This window comes from Lactuca sativa, chromosome 4 (assembly GCF_002870075.4).
Source record: "Lactuca sativa cultivar Salinas chromosome 4, Lsat_Salinas_v11, whole genome shotgun sequence".
Taxonomy (NCBI): domain Eukaryota; kingdom Viridiplantae; phylum Streptophyta; class Magnoliopsida; order Asterales; family Asteraceae; genus Lactuca; species Lactuca sativa.
In genome coordinates this window covers 16,801,519-16,810,054 of record NC_056626.2, presented here as the reverse complement: position 1 = coordinate 16,810,054, position 8,536 = coordinate 16,801,519, and the positions used below count along the sequence as shown (strand labels likewise).

General features: G+C 29.7%; 1 long non-coding RNA gene across 3 annotated transcripts; it reads right to left on the bottom strand.

Annotated features, from left to right (window-relative positions):
• Nucleotides 1-4,946: 4,946 nt before the first annotated feature.
• LOC111879954 (uncharacterized) lies at nt 4,947-7,130 on the bottom strand. Of its 3 annotated transcripts, none has more exons than XR_002846297.3 (5): nt 6,512-7,130; nt 6,140-6,397; nt 5,677-5,756; nt 5,225-5,589; nt 4,947-5,182 (listed from the first exon to the last, which is right to left on the bottom strand). It is a non-coding gene; the product is annotated as an uncharacterized LOC111879954 (long non-coding RNA). The 3 variants fall into 3 exon arrangements; XR_008231380.1 differs by having other exon boundaries at nt 4,947-5,085; nt 5,183-5,589; nt 6,140-6,393; XR_008231379.1 differs by having other exon boundaries at nt 6,140-6,393; nt 6,512-7,129.
• Between the last annotated feature and the right edge of the window lie 1,406 nt (nt 7,131-8,536).

The following is an 8,536-nucleotide window of genomic DNA, read 5'->3' as shown; positions in this document are numbered from 1 at the left end:
CTCACAGTATATTCTCTCCATAACTCGTATGTTGGTTACTGCCAGGTCAACATTCAACTCATTTGACAACTAATATTGTATATTTTTTTTAGATATTCTTATAGATTATGTGAAATGTAATGAAATTCCTTAATGATGCTAATATGTTGTATCACATTCAGGCCATGAATATTTTTTGTTGGCTTATTACTTCTTCTAATGCCTGAAGAAATTAATGCCAACAATTTTTCTCAATGTTTAGATTTCTAAGTATTGGACGTTTGTCTAACTTTTAATTCCTAGAATTCATTAGTTTTATGGATTTCATCAGCAATGCGGAAATGCCTTGATTTAATTTTCTAAAATTTTCATTAAAATAAGTCATCTTATGACAATTGACATATTATGCATATGATATATTTGTTAATTTTTGAGTTTTTATGAACAGGTAACTGAAAATGATGTTGTTGGTGTGTTTGATTATTATAACTGTTAGTTTTCTTTTTGTCTTTCTTATGACAATTGACATATTATGCATATGATATATTTGTTAATTTTTGAGTTTTTATGAACAGGTAACTAAAAATGATGTTGTTGATGTGTTTGATTGTTATAACTGTTAGTTTTCCTTATGTATTTCTTATGACAATTGACATATTATGCATATGATATATTTGTTAATTTTTGAGTTTTTATGAACACGTAACTAAAAATGATGTTGTTGAACTTGCAATCAAATACCACACATAAGATCTTACTACCAGAGCTATGTGTTTGAGTGCTTTGTTGAAACTGTCATCCCGTTTCCCTGTGAGCACAGTAAGTTACTTGTTTGATCATCTTTAAAAGCACTCAAGTTTAGCTTATATGTAAATCACACATGAATCACATAGGAATTACATGTGATTCACATATAAATTACATGTAATTCACATATGAATCACATGTAAATCACATGTAATTCACATATGAATCACATATGATTCGCATGTAAATCACGAGCGAAACACATATGAATTACATGTGATTCATATGTAATTCACATGAATTACATGTGATTCACATGTAATTTACATATGAATCAGATGTGATTCACATGGAAATCACAAGTGAAACACATATGAATTACATGTAATTCACATATGAATCAGATGTGATTCACATGGAAATCACAAGTGAAACACATATGAATTACATGTGATTCACATGTAATTCACATATGAATTACATATGATTCACATGTAAAGCACGAGTGAAACACATATGAATTACATGTGATTCATATGTAAATAACATGTAATTCACATATGACTTACATGTGATTCACATGTAATTCACATGTGATTCACATATAAATCAAAAGTGAAACACATATGAATTACATGTGATTCACATGTAATTAACATATGAATCACATGTAGATCACATATCAATTACATGTGATTTACATGTAAATCACAAGTGAATCACATATGAATTACGTCTATATGCACACATGCATTTTGTGTGTGTTCTTCGTTAAATATTTTTAAAAGTTTTCTTATCAATTTCACATTTGAATCTTAAAATATACAATCACATGTGAATATCACATTATTTAATCAATATGTGAATCTTAAATGATATGATCACATGTGAATCTTACATGATATGTATACATGTGCATTTTTGTGAGTGTTTTGCATTAATCAATTTTTTTTAATTTTATTGTAGATTTTGAAGAATTTGTGGAAAATACTGAATATGTGAAAAGTGATACATTTAAGAAAATATGAAAATTTTGATATGAAGAAATGACAACACTATGAATCTTTGTAGCATTTTTTAGTTTTTATATTTTATTTTGTATCAAATAAAATTCTTGTATTATTATGTTTATAGATTGCCTAATAAAAATGAGATTTTTTATGATTTTACTTACGAATATTATAGTATAAGAAATATGCATATATACATTTGAAAAAATATGCATATATGCACCTAAAACTTTGATTTTTTTGGTTAAAAAATTAGAGTTTTTTTTTAAATATTCTAGTTTTTTTTTTTAATTTATTGATTTTTAAATATTTAATTTTTAAAAAAATACAGTTTTTTTGAAAAAAGTTGCAGTTTTTTTAAAAAAAAATTGCAGTTTTTTAGAAAAAATTGCAATTTTATTTTAAATTACAGTTTTTTGGAAAAAAATAAAGTTTTTTTTTTAAAAATTGCAGTTTTTTAAAAAAATATTTTTTTTCAATTTTTTTCTTAAATTCATGTTCTGAAAAAAGTAAAAAATATTAATTTTTTTAAAAAAATCTGAAATTTGATTTATTATGTTAATTTTTAGAACATTTTATTAATATTTCCAATAACAAAAAAATTAAACATTAAATGAGATTCTTAAGATGACGATCATGCGATTAATGAGTTAATTTTGATCTAACGCTCCACTTTTAGTTATCGGGTTCTCGGAAAACTATGAGTTCTCAACCAATCTCACCTCTCTCTCTCTCTCTCTCTCTCTCTCTATATATATATATATATATATATATATATATATATATATATATATATATATATATATATATATATATATATGCGTGAACTCTTCCGTTTCACCAAATGCCTTTTAATGTTTTAAGGAAACTACTAAAATTAGCTAGTGTGATAAATCGATTTAAATGATATAAACTTATTGAGAACTAAGGGGGTGTTTGGCTTAGCTTTTAAGATGCCAAAATTCCTTTTAGGAAAAGATCAAAGGTAAAAGATATTTGACAAAAGACTTTTAAAAGCTACTTTTGGATTTTGGATAGAAGAAAAATCAACTTTTTGGAAAAGTCAGGAAAACCTGACTTTTTGTAACTTTTCCAAAAAAAACTTTTGGCTTCTAAAAAGCTAAGGTCCCGTTGGATAGTTTCTGTCTGGTAAAGTGTTGTCTGGGAAAGTTTTCTGACTGGGAAAGAAACCATGTTGTTTAATTGTACATCTGATTGACTGTGCTGAATGATGAAAAAAAGTAATAATTCAATAAAAAATAAATTTAAAAAAAGTTATTTAAAAAAATTAATAATTCAATAAAGAAAGAAAGAGACGGGGTTTGGTGTATAATTGTCTTTCCAACCCATACAGCCAGGAAGACATGATTTTGGGGCTTTCTGGGAAAGACATATCTTACCGGAAAAGACCCCTTCTTTTGTGCAAATCAAACAGTCTTTCCGGTCCATTCAGCCAAAAAGATCTTTTTGGACCTGGAAAGATGCGTATGAAACGGGGCCTTAGTCAAACACCCCCTAAAAATTCAACTCTTTATTTTTTATTTTATTTTTTATTTTTTTATTATATATATATATATATATATATATATATATATATATATATATATATATATATATATATATATTCAAATGTAGATTGACATCTATTGTGTGCACGTGTGGATAATGTTATTCTGTGAGAATTACATTGAAAATATATTGTTTGATAATATGAATACGTTCAATCTTATATAATTATTTTAATTATTAAGCATTTTCACTAATTAAATCGTCTATAAAGTTGTTGTACACTTTTTTTTAATTATTCTCATTCTGTCAAAATGTTATCAAGATATTTATTCAATCGTATTATGTAAAAATTAAAATAAATAAAAAACAATGAATGAGAACAAAATTGAATATGAATTGGTGAGAATCCATTAAAATAACAATAATTCTGTTACATTGAAATTTTCACAATAGTTATCTATCTACATTATAACATATCTCTCTCTCTCTCTCTCTCTCTCTATATATATATATATATATATATATATATATATATATATATATATATATATATATATATATATATATATTTGTTTGAAGTAGAACTGGTGGGGGGGGGGGGGGGGGGGGGGGGGCGTTAAAGTTAGAAAATGATAAGATGTTTTATACTGCTATTTACGTCATTTAGATGAAAATAATTTGATTTTCTTCAATTATCTTATTATCATTTTGGTCTATTAGTTTAATTGTAAACTAGGTGTGAAACTCCGCTCTACATGTTCGGTTAAGAACATAGTTGTAGTCTTTTGTTTATTTGTTATGTATGTGTTATGTATGTGGTCTAGCGATAAGTATTGTGTCGTTTAGGGATGAGCATATGACCCGTTGGACCGGACCGGAAAAAAAACCGGGACCGGACCCGGACCGGACCAGATATACATATTAATGGGCCGGTTTTCGGGTTTTGTTTTTACCGCTAATCGGGTTTCGGGTTTGGACCGGACCGTACCCAGAATACGGGATTTAACCTGGACCGGACCGAAAAAAAATTTCTCTTTAAAATATATAGATATGGATATTGAATTATTAGTTAATGTTATATATAACATTATGTATAAAACTTGATGTTTTTATTATAACATTATTTATAGATCTTGATCAACGTTTGTTCTTATCACTTTACAAGAAAAAATGTATCTAGCATGCTATTTTTTGTTCAAACATGCAAAAAAAAATTTATAAAAACATGCAGTTTTTTATAAATAATGTTGTTTTTTACACAAAAAAGCTGTTAAAATGCAGTTTTTTTTATTAACAATGTTGTTTCTTTTTTGTTAAAACATGCATTTTTTTATAAAAAGTGTAGTTTTTGTGCTAAATAGTGTAATTTTTATTTGTTCCAAATGTTAATAAGGTTTGTATTTTTTTGTAGACATCTCATTTGCACGTAATCTAAGTAAAGTCCCACATTGTACCAATTTCAAAGCCTAGTTCGGTCCAAAACCCGAAACCCGGTTTAGTACCCGAGACCGGACCGGACCGAACCAGAACCCGTACATCCAAAAATGGTCCGGTTTTCGGGTAAGAAAATTCACGATTTTCGGTCTTCGGGTTTTCGGTCTTCGGGCCGGTCTGGTCCGGGTTTGGCCCGTTGCTCATCCCTAGTGTCGTTGGTTGTTATTTTTAAGATGCAGGGTTAATTATTGTAAGCAAGTGGGAAACTTTACTAAACAGGAGAACGTTTTGATTTATTTATGCATGGAGAACGGCTTCACATCGCGGATGCCTAAGAAAACAATCTAATAGACCGGTTATTTTCATTTCATTTTATTTTAGTGTTTGTTCTCTCTTCGACAGAATCCTGAAAAAAAAAGATATAATAATATAATATAACATTAGAGATAGCAAATTTTAAGATTAAGTTGTTAGCAGATATCAATAAATTATGTTTGCGTCACCTGTTCAACTCCTTTCGGGCCTTCAAAGAGTCCAGGGTCCACCTGTTCAACTCCTTTCGGGCCTTCAAAGAGTCCAGGGTCCAATGATAGATCCAGAAATAGAATATCTTCACCTGAAAACCAAAAATTGTTGTTTTGTATTTCGGAAAAAAAAATCACTTAAACCCTGTTTCTTTTTTATTCCATTTTTTTGTGTTGTCATAGATAAAATGTTTTACAGATAAATGATATCAAAAAAGTATTAAAAAAAGACATCTCCACACCTACATAAACAGAATGAAGAAATAAATTAAAAATGACATTTTCAGAAAACTCTGAATGATGATCATTTTCTGAATTTTTTTTTGTCCCATTCTACCCATGCTCTTATCATCTCATCATCATAAGCACCCGTACACACCCTTAAACTGCAAGAAGAGAACAAAAAAATTGTTTTAAACAATTATTTATTACCATATTAAGTGGGTAACCAATAAATTGCTTATAATACATACCTGTAAATGGCTTTTCACATGATAAATTGTCAAACTTTCAATACTAATCAGCTTCAAAACTCCTTTTATTAGATGTTGGGCTACTCACAAGACAACAATTGCAACAAAAGATCAGATTTCATTAAACGAAAGTTAAGTTTTTGCAGCATTTCACTTTGATAATTTTACTTAATCATAGCAATATTATTGACATACAAAACGATCCTTGTTCCAAATATCCAATAATGCAATGGTTGTACTCTGTTTTGAACACCATTATTAGAATATATTCATATGAAATTAATAAATAAAACCAGGTGATAAACTCTAAAACTCCTTGTTAGTAAACATCTAAAGTTTTTGATGGTCGCCATCAATAACAGCAGCTCTATTTCATATACTTATGCCTAAACAGGTGACAAACTGAAAGGGAATATTAATAAATAAAACCCAAAAAGCAAAGAATACAAAGATAAGTTCTGACCTCCAAACTGAACTAATTACTTTGAAATCGGAGAATCAAATTAGGGTTCAGACTCAGCCTCCCGCCTTTGCTCCTCCCTAATCAGACGATATTTGTTTATCCTATAAAGAAAAGAAATGCCAACCAATGAGAAAGCAAAAGACTAATATTCAATCCAAAGCCTCTACTTCAAATAAAAATAGATATGTGTGACAACTAGCGTTCTTTAGTCTTCAAATGGCCGTCTTCGACGCCATCGGAGCAGCGGCATAAATCTGCCTATTTCAAAGTAAGAATTATTTGATCGGTTTTGAAGTGCGAATTAGGGCTTCAAAGGTCAGATTTTTCAAAAACAAAAGCCAAATTGAGCATAGAATGAAAGGAAAATCGAACCTGGACCATGTGAAATTGATGATTTGTGAAACAAAAAAGCAAGCTGTGAGCAGCAGAAGAGCATCTAATTGGAAGAAGGGAGGTGGTGAGCTGTGCACTACCCACCAACGCTGGCGATTTCAAAATCCTAAAAACATTCCTAAAATCAAATCCAAAACAAAGTTGTGAAATCGGAGGCTGAAATCGATTTACAGACGGTTGGAAGCAGCCAGAATAGGTAAGAGAAGATGGGGAAGCCGAACAAAGATTTTAGTCGATGACCAACCGATAAAGAGACCGATCGGTGGGTCATGATGGGTTAGCAACATCTCATAGCTGCAGTCGTGAGATAAGAAACAGAAGGGACAACTGAACCGTGTCCGACTCCACTGCACCATTCGAAAACGATTCCCAACCGTTCGCCAGCCGTAGCGTCTCCGTTGGTCTAGCCGGCGCCACCTCCGCCGCGATTTCCAAAACGGGGCTCCGGTAACGATGAAAGAAGTGGTTGCCATGACCAAATTGAAACGGTGGGCATAAGTAAGGAAAGCAAAAGTAAAGAATGGTGGTGGAATCGAGAAGCTGTGGCACGATAAGGTAGATTGCTAACACGTGTTCAGTAAGAATATAAAGAATGAAAAAAAAAAAAAAAAAAAAAAAAACCACAAAAAAAACGTTATATATATATATATATATATATATATATATATATATATATATATATATATATATATATATATATATATATATATATATATATATATATATATATATATATATATAAACAGTGGCAAATTTAGAATAGAATAACACGTGGTTCATAGTCAAGTGAAAGGGAAAAAATAAAGAGTCAACGTTATATGTGACAAATCGAGTCAGGTCAAACCACTGTCGAACCGATAGAAGAGCTGAAAACTAGGAAAACTAGTCTACTTAACCCTGCAACTTGATTTTCACAACAAAAAAAAACTATTTTAATCGACCAAGTTTCTTTTCTTTTATAAGAATTTATTTGCAACAACCATTTTGTACAACCAAAGGTATGAAAGTAGTTATGTTCTTTTTTAAATTTCCTAATAACCATTCATAATTTATTTTTGTAATATCAAACTTCAACTCTCTCTTTATTTTCGGTGTGATAAGTTTTGAAAGTATTAACCATTTGCTTTGAAATTTAAGTATAAGTCCTCTATTATTATTATTATTTTTCTTATTTTGTCAAATAGTGTTAGGTAGGTCCTATTTTTTTCAAGATAGTTCCTATTTTTTATTTCAATAAAAATACTATATAAAATTAAAAAATTAGGTGGGTCTTAGGACCCACTTTGGTAATAAGTGGCTACTCCCCTGCATGTAAATAGGGGACCATTTCTGCCAACCCCTTAGAAACTTTACTGTTCGTGGGTGCACAACTTTAATATATATATATATATATATATATATATATATATATATATATATATATATATATATATATATATATATATATATATATATATAAAGCTTACTAATAAGGTATCGATAGAACACAACAAACAACAATAGTAAAAGCATTCTTAAATTAAATAATACATTAAATGTGTAAGTAAGGAATCAACAAAATACAACAATAAGAGATATTTAATCGGAATGTTCAAAGTTCTTTGTCTATTTCGGAATTTTGACTTTGGCGATCACCGTCCCCGACCCTTCTTCTACGCTGGGACCAAACACCGGCAGGCTTGGGTTTCAACTCTATTGCCTCGATTTCTAATTGATCGACTATCTTCTTCTAATATGATTGTTCTATTGTATACTTTCTGCGTTGGAATTCTTGCACACTGAACCATATCGTATAGGAGGGAAAGTTCTTGATCACAATCATGTTTAATTCTAATTCTCGATGGACACAAGGGGGATGAGTGGAAAAAGGATTGTCGTATTGATGGAATGTAGAAGAAAAAAGAGTGTCTGTTTTCTTGATGACCATAATGGAAGGTCTTATATTTAATCTTTTTATGTTACAAACTTTCCAGAATCAGTGTTACGCACTGATATGTGGTGTAT